The following is a 20,184-nucleotide window of genomic DNA, read 5'->3' as shown; positions in this document are numbered from 1 at the left end:
CATTTGCCCTTATCGGTAACGTAGTTAACCAGTTTGAGGCGCCCACCTCCTGCGCTATAGCTACTTTTTTTTTACAAATTCTCTGGTACTTGCAGCAACAGTTGCTACAATTATCACTATGGCCGTGCTGTCGTTCTGTCGTAATGGACCGTCTAATCTTCTTTATTTCACTGGTATCCACCTCCCCTGTTGCATTCTGAGCTATTATGTGGTCCGTGAGGGCTGCCATGAGCTTAACTGAGTTTTGATGTTCGGTGGCAGCAATCTCCTCTGGAATGGTTAGTCCCATTCCTCCCAGTCTCGGTGGTAGTGCAAGGAGTGACCTTCCTGCTGGGGTTAAGTAAAGGTTTTTCACCAGTGTTGTGATAAAAGCGACATTAACGGCTTCTTCCAGAGGGCGGAGGAGGGGTCCGATATCAGGGACAGTGTGCATCAGGTAATTCCAGCGATGCTTGACTCCATGGGTGAATGCCACAAGAGCCGCATGTGGCTCTGTTTTAGCAATATTAGACAGAGCTTGGATTTCCTTAATCCACTCATTCACCTTTCCCGTTACGTACTCGGTCTTGAAATCCTTCGTGACAATTACCGCACCTAGATGTCTTTGGCCATCCTTTGGTATTTTGACCTCACTTCCGCCGAACACCTCCATTGCCCGTTCATAGTGTTCTGGCTTCACAACGAGGAAGGACTTGCTGGAGTTTGGGTGGTACCCTATTTGTGGACCTCGTGATGTTACCAGGTCCCACCACTTTTTGATGTCCTCCACTTTTCCTGCTCCCGTTAGGTCATCAGCGTACGCCACTGGCTTGACCTCGGTTGTTTCATATTTTATTGTATGTTGGAGCACAGACAGGCCTAGTGAGTACATTGCCATTGCTGTCACTCGAAATCGAGTATGACGATCATTCAGCTTTGATACAATGATAAGAGTTATTAGCCATGTCACCTTCATTGGTGAATTTTAATGTGACTTAAGAGGCCGATACGGGACCGGCAGAGTCGTCCATAGATGTCTTACATGTGGAGGGCTACATCGAGTACGTGAGGGGCGGTGGCAGCGTCTTTCCGGCGTTGGCGCCTCTCTGCCTCGGTTTGCAGTCAGACTAACTCGAAAATGTTGACACCTTCTCGTGTGGCGCTCCTCCAGGCGTTACAGTGTGGAGTAATCGTCTCCCAGGTGAGGGGGTTGATTTGGCACTTTTCAGGTTTGTCTTAAGACTATCCTTATACCTTTTAAGTTGCCCGCCAGCATTACGTTTAATATTCATTAGGTGACTACAGTATAAAGTAGCTGTTTTGGCAGTCTACTGTCGTCCATGCGGGTAACATGGCCAGTCCAACTACAGTAGTTGTTCGATGCTCTTACATTTGGTGTCAGCGAGAATACTGGCAATTGTTTTCTTGTCTTCCCAGCGAACTGGGAGGATGGAACGTAGATTACGTTGGTGAAAATGTTCAAGTGCCTTGAAGTGTCTCCTGTAGGTGACCCATGTCTTGCTGCCATATTGCAGGGTGGGGAGGACCACTGTTCGATATATGTGCAACTTTGTAGATAAGTTCGGCTCCCTACAGCAGAAGACATGATTTCGGAGTCAACCAAAGGCTTGAGATGCACTGTACATATGATCCGATGCTGATTTTCTTCTTTAATGTCCGCGGTGGTGGACAGGTGGGAGCCGAGATACCGAAAGTGGGTAACGTGAGAGAGGGTAGGACCGTTAAGCTGGATGGATGGTGGAAGTGTGGCTAAACCAGGGACAGGCTGAAAGAGAATCTGAGTCTTAAGTACATTCACCTTAAGGCAAAAGTGTGCATACACATCTGCTTAGATGTTCAGGATCTCTTGTAGGTCGCGTTCAGTGTGAGCAAAAACGGTGAGGTCGTCTGCATACAAAAGTTCAGTAATAGAAGCTGCCAAACACCTTTGTTCCTGCCTGGAGTCGTGTCATGTTGAAAATTCCCTTCATCTGGTACTCGATGTCCATCCCGCCGGTTAAATTGGCACTGGCACGAGTAAGGAAGGCAGCCAAGAAAATGGAAAAGAGATTTGGTGTCAGTACACACCCTAGTTAAACCCCCGTTTTGGATGGGGAAGAACTCATACTGGGTGACATTGTGCAAAACACTGCCGTTCATGCCATCATGGAGTTGGTTAAGTTAAAGGCCTTGGTTAGGTTCGATGAAGACCATGAGCAGATAATGACGCTCTTCTCTGCACTTTTCCTGTATCTGGCAGGCAGTAAATGATCATGTCAGTGGTGTCACATGATTGTGTAAAGCCACATTGAGATTCTGGGAGGTAGTTTTCCGTCTCAGGAAGAAGTCTGTTATGGAGGACTAGGGAGATAATCTTGCCAGCTACGGACAGCAGCGAGATCCCTTGGTAGTTGCCACAGTCTGACCGGTCTCCCTTGTTCTTATAAATATTGACAATGGAGGCGTCTTTAACAGCTTGGGGGGATTTCTTCCTTTTCCCATATATTCTCTAGGAGAGAGTGGAGACGGATGGTAAGCAGAGGTCCTACTGCTTTATACACCTCGGCTGGGATTCTATAAATCCCTGAGGCCTGTTTGATGGCAGTAGCTACCTCATCCAGGGACGGAGGATAGTTGAGGTGGGTCAGATCTCGTTGCTGAGGGACCTGCTGGGTAGACAGGACATTCACATCAGTGTTTCGATTGAGCACACACACACACACACACACACACACACACACACACACACACACACACACACACACACACACACACACACACACACCTTACTCTCTCCACCTAACTGCAAAATAAAAAAAATAAAACATTCCCCGCCAACATTGTCGACGTAATAAACATTCTGTTCTCGGGACAACACAGCGGAGTACCATTACACGCACTGAAGAGGTTCCCAAGAGTGGCGGTGTGTGGATATACACCCCCAAGAGCCTCACAAACTTAGCACGCACTAGAAATATCTGAGTTTTGTTGGAACAGCCTCGTAAACCCTGGTAGGTGTTTGTGTTGTTAAAGGTGATTCGTTCATGGTAAGGTTAAAGTGTTTTGTGTGTGCGTCTATCAGGGCGTGAATTAACCTAACCTAACCTACTGTAGATAGATTAGGTTAGGTTAGGTTAATAATCAGGTGATCTCTTCCAATATTTCCACATGAGGGCACAACTTTTGTTCACCATCCTGGCCAATAATTCCTGCTTGTGTTCACTCTCAGCTCTCAGCCATTACTCTCAGCTCCCAGCCATTACTCTCAGCTCCCAGCCGTCAATCTTAGCTCCCAGCCATCACTCTCGGATCCCAGCCGTCACTCTCAGTTCCCAGCCATCACTCTCAGCTTCCAGCCATGACTTTCGGCTCTCTACCGTCACTCTCAGCTCCCAGTCGTCTCTCTCAGCTCCCAGCCGTCTCTCTCAGCTCCCAACCGTCACCTTCAGCTCCAAGCCCTCTGGTTCTTTTAAAGATTACTGTCAGGTGGAACACTTTCACTTTCACCAAGGTAATCATACAGTTTCCTCAACCTTCCTCTCTTGTGATTAACAGGATCAAGTTCGTTTTTAATCACAATTGTGGAACAACCAGTATCCAGCACAGCGGTAGCCTTTTTATTGAATACTAACCCATCCAAGTCAGCTAGAAAGTTATCCTCGTTTACTTTGCCTTTAGGCTGCCTATGTAACTCAGGTCAGTCAGGTTTTATACGTCTGGGTTATGACAGTAGGGACAGATTACATTTGACCTTCTAAAAGAGCTTTTGTTACATTTAGTCTCAAGAAGAGGTAGAAATGTTTCCTTAGTTACTCTACTTGGCTTTGAATATTTATGAGCAGATCTAGACCTATGAGCAGCTTGAGCCATCTGAAATGAACTGAGAAAAGACCTTTCATTCAGGAACATTCTTAGATCCGGATAACAAATACTTAAAATTTTATCGCTGACCATTAAGCTCTGCGAGTCTTTCGAATCTTAGGAAATAAGAGTCTATTTCATCTTGACCTTCTGTAAATGTAGGTAAGAGAAGACCTTTGAAACAACCTTTAATGCCCCATGACCTTCACTAGAGTCTGGGCAATAGTTAATTCGTGTCTCCTTTGTTTTTCTGCCTCTTCAAATTTTCTCTTTTTGTCGTTCATCTCTTTCAACTGCCTGTGCATATTGATGTTCCTCTTTCTCTATAAATAAGTTAATACTTTCAGCAGGTAGACCAGCTTCCTTTCCTAGTTTACGGGTCTCCACTATATTGTAGGTAGCCATGATAATAAATCATAATATTGTAACTCAGACAATATGAAACATTAAACTTGCGAACGAAAATATATGACCGTTGAGCGTGTAAACTAACACTCACCAACCGGTGGATGAAGCACTGACTACCTCCATCCAGGAACCCTCAGTCTCGATACAACAACCGACAACTGATCTCCTAACTCTGCTAATTAAGGGTAACAACTCACACTGAGCCTACCTCAATAATGTGAACACAGCAACGTGACGAAATACATCACTACACGGGGACGAAGACACAGACGCGAACACAAGAGGGTCGCCCACCATGTGTGATGGATCAGTCGCGCTTCAATTTCCCCAACGACTTTGACCAAGATAACACACTCGCCTCTCTACCCCGATACGAAGAGGCAATCACTCACGATCATGGAGTATGGCTGGTCACTCTCCTTGTATCCCGTGTCTGAGGACATATTCTAACATCAATAATACAGTAGTTTAATGAAGTCTCTCTCTCAGCTCCCAGCCGTAATTCTCAGCTCCCAGCCGTCACTCTCACCTCCTAACTGTCACTCTTAGCTCATAACCGTGACTCTCAGTCGTTGCTCTCAGCTCTCACCCGTCACTCTCTGCCGTCACTCTCAGCTCTCAGTCGTCACTCTCAGCTCTCGGTCGTAAATCTTATCTCCCAGCCGTCGCCAACTCTCAGCTGTCACTCTCAGAGACTGATCTCAACATTGGGAATACTGTTGAAGTATCTATGGTATCATCCAGGTCCTCCTCCACTCCAGGTCCTCCTCCACTACAGTTCCTCTTCCACTGCAGGTCCTCCTCCACTCCAGATCCTCCTCCACTACAGTTCCTCTTCCACTGCAGGTCCTCCTCCACTACAGGTCCTCTTCCACTGCAGGTCCTCCTCCACTACAGTTCCTCTTCCACTGCAGGTCCTCCTCCTCCAGGTCCTCCTCCACTACAGTTCCTCTTCCTCCAGGTCCTCCTCCTCCAGGTCCTCTTCCACTACAGGTCCTCCTCCTCAGGTCCTCCTCCACTGCAGGTCCTCCTCCACTACAGGTCCTCCTCCCTACAGTTCCTCTTCCCAGGTCCTCCTCCTCCAGGTCCTCCTCCTGGTGGCAGGTCCTCCTCCACTACAGTTCCTCTTCCTGCAGGTCCTCCTCCTCCAGGTCCTCCTCCACTACAGTTCCTCTTCCACTGCAGGTCCTCCTCCCTCCAGGTCTCCTCCACTCCAGGTCCTCCTCCAGGTCCTCCCTCCAGGTCCTCCTCCACTGGTCTCCTCCAGGTCCTCCTCCCTCCCTCCTCCAGGTCCTCCTCCACTCCAGGTCCTCCTCCACTCCAGGTGGTCCTCCTCCACTCCAGGTCTCCTCCTTAAAATCTTCTTACAAAGGTTCATCTTCTTGATCCCTTCTTCAGCATTGTCCTCTCCCTACACCCACACCTTCTCCTCCTCCTGTTTCTCACTCAATCATCCACAGACTTATTCCTCCTCCTCTCCCTCTTCGTCCTCCTTCACTCGCATCTCTTCCTTCACCCCACACCTCTTCCTTCACCCACACCTCTTCCTTCACCCACACCTTCACCACCTCTCCCCACCTCTCCCTACACCCACACCTCTCCACCCACACCTCTTCCTTCACCCACCTCTTCCTTCACCCACACCTCTTCCTTCACCCACACCCTTCCTTCCCCTCTTCCTTCACCCACACCACCTCCATCTCCTCCTCCTCACTCTTTCACTCACCACCATTATCCTCCCACCCTTATCTCTGTTAACCTGCTTCACCTGTAAACAATATCACCGTCTATCAAACACTCGTCTTATACCTAACCTAACTTCCCCCAGCCAGTCCAGGTAGCATTAAGGTAATTAATCATCGGATGAAATTGTCTGGTATGATATATGTGTTTAATTCGCTCTATATAAATGTGTCCTAAATATTGTATGTTCTACTTTAGCTACTCTTAATGACTACACTAGTTTAATTAATTTAGGTATGATCGTTAAGGTAAGCTAATTAAGATGATTTCATTATATCAGTCTATTCGTCGAGTGTGATGATAGGGATTCATCTGGGAATGCGGCGACCCCGTCTGCAGCCGCGGTTGTGGAAGATACTTGGCGCCTTTAGTAGAGTGATGGTGTGGGGTGGAGGATAGCCAGCACCAGACTTCAGCCGAAACAGGTCGGTGCGACGGTATCATGACACTGGGACGCACATATTCACAAGTCTAGCACTTACAGTCGCTGACACCTTGAAAATACGCACTGTCTTCCCGTAAAAGTACTGAACTGCCTTAAATTAGCTGTAGGTCGACGTGATGACCTTGGCTGCTGCTGAGCGCCAGGGAACACGTCCTCACCCAGTGAGGTCGCCACTATGTATGTATGTATGTATGTATGTAAGTATGTATGTTTCTCTGTGTCAGTTTCTCTGTGTCTGTTTGTGTGTCTGTTTCTCCAGGTGACTGTATGTTCCTTAAGCCTTACCACAGTTTTGTAGATAGAGAGGTGAATTTTGGTAGGGAGGTGCGGCTGGCCATCGAAACTTCCCTATAATTTAACAGTAAAGTAAAACTAAGCAAGTTTTTAATTTCTTTGATTACAGAAGGTATTTAAAACAACTTATAATTAGATAACGAATATTACAGTAACACCAGTTCGTGTACCAATAACTATAGATAACAATTGTAGATAACATAATTGTAAATATAACATAACAACAATACTAATACCCAGTTCGTCTGCCAACAGGTGTGTGAGAGAGGCTGCCCGGAGCTGCCCCAACACATGTGAGTATATCTGGTAGTGTTGTGGTGTCGCTTCCTACACCATTCTTATTGTCACTTTGTCTCTATGACGAGTCTTAATGCTTGTCATCCACCGCACGCGATGATACGGGAGGGGGAGGGAGGGAGGAGGAGGGAGGAGGAGGAGGAGGAGGGAGGGAGGAGGAGGAGGGATGGATGGAGAGGAGAGAAGGAGGAAGGAGAGAAGGAAGGAAGGAAGGAGGGAGGAAGGTGGGAGGGAGGGGGAGAGGGAGCGAGGGAACTTTTAGTGCAAGAGGGATTAGGGGGATTGAGACAAAATTTGAAGCCTTAGGGCCGATAGTGGTGCGGTCGCTGAGTGGATACGGTGTTCGTCTCTTGTCCTGAGGGTCGCTGGTTCGATCCTGAGGCACTCTCACTCCACCAAGCTTTAAATTGGTACAGTACCTGACTAGACAGTATATTAGGGGAAGTGAAGGCGGTCGAGTGTAGTACCGACTATGATGCCTCATTGTTATGTACAGATAGCTTAGTATACAGTGTGTGGTCTTGGATGTGATCATAATGGAATACAGTTTTACAAAACCAGAAACACACAAATAAAATACATACAAATACAGGCATAAAATGTGCACGCTTAAGCATCTACAACAAAATCTTATAAATAGCTTCACCTACAGAACTTGAGCTATTAGTAGTAGACAGCAGCTGTTCCATAGATGTAACATTGTACCTATGGCGCGCACACCGAGTGGTGGGGCAGAACTCCAGCACCTGCCGTTATGTTTGTACAGCCCATCGCAGGCACGGTCGCTCCCATAACAGTAGACGACCTCTACCCCCGACTATTCGCCCTGCACATCTCCATATGACACTGACAGAAAGAAGTTCTTTATAATTAATTAATAATAGTTTTCTTGGCATATACTTCATGTCAGTTTCATACATAGCTCTCCGTGATGAGCCAGACTGAGTAATTTTAGTCTTTAAGGCAATCATGGCGTCCTGTATGACCCCATTTTCACTTACAATAAGTTCCCTGACACATCTACTAGTGGGACTCCCGGCAACGAGCACTATTTTCATGGCGTGAGTCAGGGAGTCAACAAGGTTACTCCTATCATGCCACATACCCGGGAACAATGGTCACTGTTTATGTCTGGCAACATAACAAACATCTTGGTACTTTATCATAAGCCTGCGAGAAGTCTACAAATAAACACAAGTAACAAAAAGGGTCATATTCTTTCGTCTTAGAAGGTCAGTCAACAACCACAGCGCGACAATATGTAGCCTCTTGGAGTTGCTTTCCTGCTGGCTCGAGGTATTGTGGGACCACCCAGCGTTGTCCAAGGGAACAGAGTATCGTATTACACACACACACACACACACACATAAGAACATAAGAATGGTGGAAACTGCAGCGGGCCTATTGGCTCATACTGGGCAGTCCCGTTTACACCCAACCCCTATTGCTCATATAAGCATCCAACCTATGTTTGTTTGAAGCTATCCAGCGTATTCGAGTTAATGATGATGTTTGGTAACTTGTTCCATTCATCCACTACTCTGTTTCCAAACCAGTGTTTACCTATTTCGCGCCTAAATCTAAATTTGTCTAATTTAAAACCATTGTTACGAGTTCGCACACGCACGCACGCACGCACTCTCTCTCTCTCTCTCTCTCTCTCTCTCTCCCCATAATCAATCGCTACCATACAAAGTAAACTTGTTGAAGGAAGTTGTATATATTAACACAACGAAATGTTTGACTATAGAGCAGACGACTGTATTAGTAATAGAGAAACACACAGATAAGACCACATATATATTTCTGAAGTATATAAACAAATAATGCAATAGATTTTTTGGTCGTTCCTCTCATGCACGACTTATAAGACACTATGTAAAATTACCTATAATATAATGTATGTAAATAGTATGTACAATAGCTAAAACAACTATCTATGCAGCCCTCATATACCACAATTTATCGTCCATAGTCTCATATTGTTCCCACAAAGTATACACAGATAGTTGTTTTAGCTACTGTACATATAATATTCCGTATAGATGATATACTGTTGGTGAAGTATGCATAAGTCCTATCTATCAGATCGTCATGGAAACTTTGGTAGTTGTCAGGCTTGTAGTCCTTGTACCAGTCATGGATGAAGTCTATGAACTGGCTTTCATGTTCTTGCTTGACTGTGATTCTACGTCTGTTGAGTTTACCACCAGTGGGGGTGTCATTGGCTACATGTATACTAGCTTGGATTGGGCTGTGGCCAGACATAAGATCAGTGACAACATCAGAGCTATGAGTTGTGTATGATAGATTAAAGCCAATACATTTGTCTAGACCCCCGCCATAGATGTGTATTGGTTCATTATTAACTTTAATTTGAACATCCTCATGTGCGCTGAGAAGTGAGATAAGCCTCCTACCATTGGTGTTAGTGGAGGAGTCACCTAATTTCTTGTGTCTAGTATTCAGGTCACCCATCAGGACAGTGGGCTCAGTGTGTACAAAGTCTGGGAGATCTGTGTGCTGAAGCTGATCTGAGGGAGCATGGGCGTTTAGCCCATTCAGTGAGGAATGATTTGTTGGTAGATTTTGTGTCCATAACTATTTTTGATCTTCAGGGCCGAGGGTTTATCCTTTTACCACCCTGATGAACACTTTCTTGTATGGGATACAACTAGGTTCATGCCTTTTGCCCTACACCTAGTCCGATCGTTCATCCAGTGTCATTAGTCCCGTGCGATCTGTACACCATCCAGATAACTAAAACCCCGTTATCCTTGGCTCAGCTCTCCCGTGCTGGCACATCCAGTCAATTCAGGTGCGGCTGCTTAACTGATTTGAGGTTGGTTAAGCAGCATTTGGGACACTAAGCTGTTGCAGTATGACATGCTTTTTCTCAGCTGACACTGAACCCCATGCTGGGTTGCACAGCAGTGATGTCACCAGTGTGCCCTGGTAGTGCCCGACAATCACTCCCTCACATGCAGAGACCCTCTGCATGCTACCCTCACCTAGTTGGAAAAAACATAAAACCAGTACATAAAACCAGTCATAAATAAGACAAATATATATCTGAGAGTATCAGAAATAGAAAAAAAATCATCTGGGCATGCTTGAAAACATACATATCGACACTAAGATCATTTAGATTGACCAACTACATCAATTTCTAAAAAAAAATCATCTTTCGAAGGTCAATTTGGCAGCCATCTTGAAAAATGGCCGCCATCTTGGATTTCCAAATGGCCACTCAGGCAGATTTGACAAGTCGCCCCTAGGGTATGATCATGCCAAATTTCATGCTTGTATCACCATTTGCACGATTTTTACATTATCCACTCTACTAATAAGAAGGTATTGTATTAGACTGGGCATAATCATCAGCCTTAGCTTGACTGTACGCAGGGTCCCTTATACATAATACAACAGTCACAATTTCAACAATGCGTGCAAACTGTTCTAGATATGGTGCCGTCATTGTGATCCTCATCTTCCGCGATGGGCAATGTTCTGCACAACATCTTTACATGAACGTGAAAATGAAACCTGTGTGATAATCATCTTCCACTGTGAACTCGCGAATCTGGTCATTCTGCGGCAACACTTTAAATACAATGAAGTTTTAGTAATCAAAACAACACTGAGCTGAACACTGGGGTAGGCTCACCCTGGGGGGGGGGCTGAGCTTGGGGTGCTGCTTGGTGCTGGGGTGCTGCTTGGTGCTGGGGTGCTGCTTGGTGCTGGGGTGCTGCTTGGTGCTGGGGTGCTTCTTGGTGCTGGGGTGCTTCTTGGTGCTAGGGTGCTTGTTGGTGCTTGGGGTGCTTCTTGGTGCTAGGGTGGTGCTTCTTGGTGCTGGGGTGCTTCTTGGTGCTGGGGTGCTTGGTGCTGGGGTGCTTGCTGGTGCTGGGGTGCTGCTGGTGCTGGGGTGCTGCTTGGTGCTGGGGTGCTGCTTGGTGCTTGATGCTGGGGTGCTTCTTGGTGCTGGGGTGCTTCTTGGTGCTGGGGTGCTGCTTGGTGCTGGGATGCTGCTTGGTGCTGGAGTGCTTCTTGGTGCTAGGTGGGTGCTTCTTGGTGCTGGGGTGCTTGCTTCTTGGTGCTGGGGTGCTTGGTGCTGGGGTGCTTCTTGGTGCTGGTGCTTCTTGGTGCTGGGGTGCTTCTTGGTGCTGGGGTGCTTCTTGGTGCTGGGGTGCTTCTTGGTGCTGGGGTGTTTCTTGGTCCTGGGGTGCTTCTTGGTCCTGGGGTGCTTGCTTGGTGATGCTAGGGTGTTTCTTGGTGCTGGTGCTAGGGTGCTTCTTGGTGCTAGGGTGCTTCTTGGTGCTAGGGTGCTTCTTGGGGTGCTTGGCGTTAGGGTGCTTTAGGTGCTGGGTGCTTCTTGGTGCTAGTGTCTTGGTGCTAGGGTGCTTCTTGGTCCTGGGGTGTTTCTTGCTAGGGTGCTTCTTGGTGCTAGGGTGCTTCTTGGTGCTAGGGTGCTTCTTGGTCCTGGGGTGCTTCTTGGTTCTAGGGTGCTTCTTGGTGCTGGGGTGCTTCTTGGTGCTAGGGTGCTTCTTGGTGCTAGGGTGCTTCTTGGTCCTGGGGTGCTTGGTGCTAGGGTGCTTGGTGCTAGGGTGCTTCTTGGTGCTAGGGTGCTTCTTGGTCCTGGGGTGCTTCTTGGTGCTAGGGTGTTTCTTGGTGCTAGGGTGCTTCTTGGTGCTGGGGTGCTTCTTGGTGCTAGGGTGCTTCTTGGTGCTAGGGTGCTTCTTGGTCCTGGGGTGTTTTGGTGCTAGGGTGCTTCTTGGTGCTAGGGTGCTTCTTGGTGCTAGGGTGCTTCTTGGTCCTGGGGTGCTTCTTGGTGCTAGGGTGGTGCTAGGGGTGCTCTTGGTGCTAGGGTGCTTCTTGGTCCTGGGGTGGTGCTGGTGCTTCTTGGTGCTAGGGTGCTTCTTGGTGCTAGGGTGCTTCTTGGTCTGGGGTGCTTCTTGGTGCTTCTTGGTGCTAGGGTCTTGGTGCTAGGGTGCTTCTGCTAGGGTGCTTCTGGTCCTGTGCTTCTTGGTGCTAGGGTGCTTCTTGGTGCTAGGGTGCTTCTTGGTGCTAGGGTGCTTCTTGGTGCTAGGGTGCTTCTTGGTCCTGGGGTGCTTCTTGGTGCTAGGTGCTTCTTGGTGCTAGGGTGCTTCTTGGTGCTAGGGTGCTTCTTGGTGCTAGGGTGCTTCTTGGTGCTGGGGTGCTTCTTGGTGTTAGGGTGCTTCTTGGTGCTGGGGTGCTTCTTGGTGCTAGGGTGCTTCTTGGTGCTGGGGTGCTTCTGCTCACTGGGAGAGAAGGCTTTCTGACTTGTTATGCTTCGTAGTTGAAAACAGTTATGGGAATATCTTGAAGACAGAGTTACAAGGTGTGATAATGCTGGTCTGTACAGTGTTGCCACGTATGAAGTGATCAAATGTTTTAAATAACATATAATAACAATAATAAAAACTTGTACCTTGAACTGGGACGTCACAAGTGTTTGACTAAAATTTACCGCCTCTCAGAAAGGTAGATATCAAATGCAAAAATGGAAATTGTCAAACTTTAACCACAATCGTCAGTTTTTGTATAAGACACTGGTTTTTGTTCATAGACTCGAAGAAATGCTGCCACCTTTATGTTGCCGTTTCCGGTTACCTGTGGAATCATTAATTAGAGGTGAACTGGAAGCAACATTCATAAATATTTATGGGTTAAGTTTCCAAACCCAAATGGTGTTTTATCCATTTATTAAGAAAATAAACTATTGCACAATAACTGGGATATCACCGTAAATAACGCTTTAAGCTGTGAGCGTTAATAATGGACGAAGCTTTGGGTATATCCAACTTCTTAGAGCACACGTCTCAGTGGCTCAGACGGGAGTAGAACTGGCCATAGCCGACTACTTAATTGATGACTCTGTGGTCGAGGTGTGAGGCACAGTGGGAATACACTGTCACATGTCCACTGGATGACGACTCACGACTCATAGGAAAGTTACCGTGGGTGATGTAATTATATAAACCTAATGTATGTAACCCACATTTATATAAGTATCACTGTTAGACAGGGGCTAATACAAAGGTTTTCTGCGTTTGCGACCTCCAACTTGTTTCTGGACTGCACTAGTTGAAAGTCATCGTCTACACATCAAGGTTAATGCCGTAGTTGTCTGGCTCACTCAGTGCCCCAGGAGGGCTAGAGAAGTTGTGTGGTTACCTGAAACAGCTTCCGTGTAACTGAGACAAGAGTGAGTGAGATTCTTGTGTTATACGCGAGTTAAAGTTATCTGATCACCTCAAGGTTGTACACACAAGCTTATTTCACTAAATGATTAACTAACTTAACCTAACCTAATCTAATTTACCATAACCTAACGCTAACCTAGCGCTAACCTAACGCTAACCTAACGCTAACCTAACGCTAACCTAACGCCAACCTAACGCTAACCTAACGCTAACCTAGCGCTAACCTAACGCCAACCTAACGCTAACCTAACGCCAACCTCACGCTAACCTAACGCCAACCTAACGCTAACCTAACGCTAACCTAACGCTAACCTCACGCTAACCTCACGCTAACCTCACGCTAACCTCACGCTAACCTCACGCTAACCTAACACCAACCTAACGCTAACCTAGCGCTAACCTAACGCTAACCCCACCTCATTCCCCCCCGGTTATATCCATTAGCTGGACTAATCTTCATGTTTAACAAACTTATATCTCATGACTCGAATTACTGAGACAACACAACCTCCCTCATATAACCTAACCCATAAACCCATCTGTAATACCCAACACCCGGATCTAAAAGACACTATCATTACATCTCCTTCACTACTGCCGGGTTCCTTTGGCTTAATCATTCACCTCAAGAAACACAAAAACAAGCACAAAACTTTGAACATATTCATTTGTTTGTTTGTCAAGTGAATCATTATTGGGGTTTAAACAGAGCTGGTGTGCCTTTGTAAAGTTGTCCATTAGGATAAAGTTTAACTATACTATTTCCACGCTAATCTGGCCCTTAAGCCACACCCTTCTTCTTTACTAATAGCTGATTGGTTCATAGAAAATCCAAACTAAATGTGTTCACAATTGTTAAGCAGACCTGTTATTGTGTAAAGTAACGTTAAATACCTGAACTATGAAAATGCAAATAATTTCAAGCCTTTAACACTTCAGAGAGGAAGTTAGAAAATTTTGAATTTATTATTAAAGGTCGATATAAATACCCTCAGTACAGGGGAGGTAAGACGCTCAGGGGAACCAATCAGCTACTTGTTACTATAGACGAGGAAATACTGTTGTATACTCATCTGTAAAGTTGTTGTTGTTGTTGTTGTACCAGGATACAGTAAGGTGGGTAATCCCTCAGAAGAATTTACTACAGTGGGAAACAAACGTGATCCCAATCTGAATTTTATGGGTTAAATTACCATTTTTATGGGACTAAAAAATAAAATGTTACCCGAGAGAGAGAGAGAGAGAGAGAGAGAGAGACTCGGTCATTCACAAGTGGCCAAACAGTTATAGTTGCTGATCCTGACAGAATGACGAATGTATCATGTAACTCATTAACTGACTGACTTACTGAGAGAACTTTATTGACCAACCTAGTACACTTAACACCACTTACGATCTTGTTACTTAAGTTATAAGTACTTTGAAGCCAGCTATGATGTTCTGGTTTATAAGTGGTAGGTAGGATGATTTACCACTATATAAATGAAATAACGAGGAACACTTGAGGATTAGACACCCCGAACTTAATTTAAGTCATAATTAAACCCACTATCACTATCTGGGGTGTTAGGTTAGGTTAGTGTGGCAGAAAATGGGTTTGAATCTCCCGTAGAGTTCCTCGGTTACTGTACGGAGCGTTACTTACTGTACTGTACGTAACACAGTGTCACCAAGGAGGCTCGGTGACGTATCGCTACCATAGAGGTTCACTAAACTCTATTCAATTGTTAACTTATTTAAAAACTTCCATTAATTTTCAACATTCATCTAAATTATTGGTTACTTTACCTTATTTATCTTATGGCCACCCACTAGAGGAGGCCATGCCGAGGGAAGGAGGCCAGTGTAGGATCCCTCCAGTGTTGTTGATAATTTTGTCAAGGACTATAGTGAAGCCCAGAACTGTTCTTGGCTCCACAGCTTGGGCTGGTAGGCTGGGCCATAGGTCTACCAGCCTCTGTGTGAAGAAGTATTTCCTTATGTTCGTTCTACATGATAACTTGGTGAGCTTGTAGTTATGTCCTCTCGTGTTGGTGGTGCGGGACATCACAAAGATGTGTCCCGGGTTCACGTTTTCCACCACTTTCAGGATTTAGAATGTTTCAGTGAGATCTGCCCTATTGTGCCTTGTCTGAAGGGTTGTTAGTTCTAAGGCTCTCAGTCTACTTGGATAATCTAGATGACATAGTTCAGGAATCATCGTAGTGGCTCTGTGTTGCACCTTTTCTAGGGATGTTAGGTCTTTCTGGAGGTAGGGTTTCCATGCCTGTATACAGTAATCCAGACTGGGACGAACTTGAGATTTGTACAGTTGAAGGAACATTTTCCTATCTATGTATTCAAAGGTTCGCTTTATAATTCCCCAGCATAGGTTTGCTTTCCTCACTGCTGCCCCCACTTGTTGCGCCGCCTTCATTGACTGATCTGTCACAACGCCAACATCTTTCTCCTTATCGACAGTATCCAGGAAAGTGTTATTAACAGAATAGTTGTGATTTGGGTTGTTGTACCCAACGTATAGGGTCTTGCATTTCGTAATGTTAAAGAGTACTTGGCAGTCTCGAGACCATTTGAACAGTTCATGCAGGTCTCTATGCATTGTTGTGACATTGTCTTCACTTGCTACCTTCTCATTTATCTTTGTATCGTCCTCAAACTTGACATTGTGGCTCAATATATGTTCATCTATGTCGCTTATGTAGATAAAAAAACAGATGGGTACAAGGATAGAGCCTTGTGGTACTCCATTGAGAAAGTTTTTCCACTCAGAATGTACGCCATTTATTACCACTCTCTGTTGTCGGTCTTCGAGGCAATTGTTAATCCACGTCCAAGTCTTGCCTGTGATGCCTTGTGAGTGGATCTTAGAAGATAGTCATGCAAGTGACCCTTCGCCAAACGCCTTGGAGAAATCCATGCAGTTACACACAGATATAGTGCTCCACGCCTCACGTTACCAATTCATTCATAAAGTGACTCCGACGGTGCCACTTGTTGAGAGAGACCACTGAGAGGTGGAACACATCCACTGGTGAACCTTGGTCCACGTAGTCTGTTACCAGGATGCGGTGGTGTTGTTACGCGTTGATAATACTGTGCCTGGTCAGGTGTTGGATGATGGCATTCCTCAGAATTTTATCTTAAGAGTTTGCATATACTGAACTGTACAGTATGTCATGTTAGGCTGATCAGTCTATAGTTTTCTGCTGCACGTTTCCTGCTCTTCTTGTATACTGGGTGACGTTGGCTGCTACCCAGTCCCTCGGCGCTTTACCTTGCTCCAAGGATTTCCTGAATGAGAGTCTTAGTGGAGTGAAAATCTCGGTTGCTACCTCCTCTATCACCTTGGTCTGTGGCCGTACACTGCAGGGGCTTTAGCTACTGTAACTACTTCCCTTTTGATGATATTATCTATAATTGTTATTTCTCGTAATTAATTTTCCATCCCTGAAGAATACATTCTCTTAGGCATGTTATCCAATGTCTCGTGATTACCGATGTACAGTATAAGGTACCAGCTGTCATCCTCCAGGGCCACGTTGTTTTCATCACTTAGAGGTCCAACAGTATCCTTGGTTTTCATTTTACCCCCGACACACTCATCAAAGACTTGAGATCTGTATTTAATACTTTACGGTTGTTTCGCCTCGTAGTGCCATCTGGCCGATCTAATTTCCTGATTGGCCGCATTTAAGTCTCTTTTGTATACAACATAATGCGTATGACGTCATGTGTTGCGGTATTTCTTCTACATCTGGTATAGATCTGTGAATCATCCACCTGGTCTTGTTCCTTCTTCTCCTTATACCTTGTCATAACCAATCAGTCATTACCTTTAGTAATAATAAGTTAGGAATCACAGATACGGACAGATAACTACACTTACATTTATTTGGTAAGGTTCCTACACTGATTTACAGTTTGTATGGACATACGAGTTTGACAACCTGGGGACCCCACAGTTCATTACATTACCAATGTTGGCTTAATTCCTTCACTAATACATCACTTCACTGGGGAAATAACCACTTAAGGTACACTAGGTCGGCCAACGTTTCTCTTATAGCAACACAACTTTACAAATTATTATTTTTTCCACGGGAAATAATTAACATAATCGCTTATCAATAGTCTTAGCGTTTACACACACACGCACGCACGCACCACTACTACTACTACTTTGCTGTCACTCGGAATCGAGTGTGACGATCATCCAGCTATGATACAATGATATGAGTTATTAGAGATGTCACCGAGGTTGGTGAGTTTTAAGGTGACTGGAGGCCGATACGGGACCGGCAGTACCGCTCACAGACGTTGCACATGTGGAGAGCTACATCCAGTGCGGGAGGGGCGGTGGCCAGCGTCTTTCCAGCGCTGGCACTTGTCTGCCTCGGTTTGCAGTCGGGCTAATTCGAAAGTATTGACACCTACTCGTGTGGTGCTCCTCCAAGCGTTATGATGTGGAGTAATCGTCTCCCAGGTGAGGGGGTCGATTTGGCACTTTTCAAGTTTGTCGTAAGACTATCCTTATACCTTTTCCGTTGCCCGCCAGCGTTACGTTTACCATTCGGTAGGTGACTGTAAAGTAGCTGCTTTGGCAGTCTACTGTCGTCCATGCGGGTAACATGGCCAGTCCAACGTAGTTGTTCATGGATAATGGTAGCCTCAATGCTCCTATAGTTCGTGTCAGCAAGAATACTGGCATTTGTTCTCTTGTCTTCCCAGAGAACTCGGAGGATGGAACGTAGACTAAGTTGGTGCAGGTTTTCAAGTGCCTTGAGGTGCCTCTTGTATGTGACCCAGGTCTCGCTGCCATATAGCAGGGTGGAGAGAACGACTGCTTGATATACGTGCAACTCTGTAGATAATTTCAGCTCCCTACAGCTGAAGACACGGGTACGGAGTCTGCCAAAGGCTTGAGATGCACTACTGATCCGATGTTGGATCTCTTCATCTATGTCCGTGGTGGTGGACAGGGTGGAGCCAAAGTACTGGAAATGGTTAACTGTGGAGAGGGTTGTTTTTCTAGTCAATGAAGGCAACACGTTTACCATTGACGAGCACATTAATTTCCTGTTTATTTTCATTAAACCAATCCTGGTGTTTTCTCTTGATCTGGCACTCGGAATCAGGTTGTTTATCAGCCCATCGTCGAGCTGTTCTATGCTTCCCCCCTCCCTGCACACACACACACACACACACACACGCACACACACACATAAGAACACAAGAATGGAGGAAACTACAGCGAGCCTACTGTATTGACCCATACTGGGCAGTCCCATTTACACCCAACCCCTATTGCTCATATATCCATCCAACCTATGTTTGAAGTTATCCAGCGTATTCGAGTTAATGATGATATTTGGTAACTTGTTCCACTCATCCACTACTCTGTTTCCAAACCAGTGTTTACCTATTTCGCGCCTAAATCTAAATTTGTCTAATTTAAAACCATTGTTACGAGTTCGCTCCTGGTTGGATAGTTTGAGTACCTTTGTAATGTTCCCTTTGTTCAGCCCTGACTTCCATTTATACACCTCTATCATATCGCCTCTCACTCTACGTCTCTCGAGGGAGTGCAAATTAAGATGCTTTAACCTGTCTCTTTACTCAAGGTTCCTAATGCCCGGGATTAGTCTTGTCATTCTCCTCTGAATTCTTTCCAAGGATTCTATATCCATTCTGTAATACGGTGACCAGAATTGAACTGCGTAATCCAAGTGAGGTCTCACAAGCGCAAGATATAGTTTTAGGATGACCTCGCTAGTCTTGTAACTAACACCTCTTTGAATGAACCCAAGTACACACACACTAAATGCTCAGTAGGCCAGAGTCGTTAAACACAAACATCAATATATGATTTATATCTGTTAGGGTTTAATACACAGTAATGCACCTGCAATGGAAGACGTTTATTGCTCCAGGAAAAGTATTGCCTTCAGCTCGTATGCAAATCAGTCTGCATTATTCAAGGGATATACCTGGAGATCGTCCCAGAAGCTTGAAACTGCAGGGATTGTAGACCAGCTTGTGTTACCACTTGTGAGCTGGTACAAGTAGGTGGTGACGTGAGGTTGGGTGGCCACCAGGTCATCAGACCTTAACTCACCAGGTAACCAGGTCTCTTACTAACCCTACCATCAGGTCACCGGGTCTAACTTACCAGGTCATCAGGTCTCTTAACTCACCTTATCACCTGGTCTTTAACTCACCAGGTAACCACTACACCATGTCTATAACTCACCAGGTGTCTAATTCACAATGTCGCCATATCACCATGTAACCAGGGCTCGTATGACATAATAGTACTGTTAGCTAGCAGTAAAATTTATAAGTTGCACACAAAGCTTAACTAGCAAACTCTTACCTCACAAATAGTTGTTTGTTAAGTACCGCTAAACAGCGCTAATGATAGCAGGAGTTCATCATATAAAATGGTCTTATGGCTGAATAACTTCAATACAGTTATGAAGATTAATTTCAATATTTACATCTATATTCATTTTGATCATTAAAAGAAAATCTAATCTATGCCGTTTGAAGGAGGATTTATTAACCAAGGATAGTGATCGGTGGCGTTCCCTTGCCGTGCTGTTAGTAAACATGTTACTGAGGAAATGGAAGTCTCATCCCCACGAAAGAAATGGAAGCCCAACTGGACAGCAAACCAGAGAAAAGGTTAATATTGAAGGGCCGCTTGAAGGCTTTCCTTAATAATAAAGACAAAGGAGGGGGTTATTTTTTGTTATCAACCCATCACCTTTTTACGATTTTTTTCTTACCATTTAGTACATCTCATCGAGTAACGACAAAATATACTCGAAGTAAACGGCGCATTCCAAAAATAAACTCGATATTCGCAATTTATAAGTTGTAAAAATCATGAATATTTCTAAGTCCCAATTTGATGTTATGGTGACACTCAGC

At 45.3% G+C, this 20,184-nt stretch overlaps 1 pseudogene; it reads right to left on the bottom strand.

Moving 5' to 3' along the window:
- Nucleotides 1-10,821: 10,821 nt before the first annotated feature.
- Nucleotides 10,822-16,834, bottom strand: LOC121864094 (annotated as a pseudogene).
- Between the last annotated feature and the right edge of the window lie 3,350 nt (nt 16,835-20,184).

This window comes from Homarus americanus, unplaced genomic scaffold (genome assembly GCF_018991925.1).
Source record: "Homarus americanus isolate GMGI-L3 unplaced genomic scaffold, GMGI_Hamer_2.0 scaffold41203, whole genome shotgun sequence".
NCBI classification, from domain to species: domain Eukaryota; kingdom Metazoa; phylum Arthropoda; class Malacostraca; order Decapoda; family Nephropidae; genus Homarus; species Homarus americanus.
The sequence above is the reverse complement of the archived record's forward strand: the minus strand, read 5'-3'. Positions and strand labels throughout refer to the sequence as shown.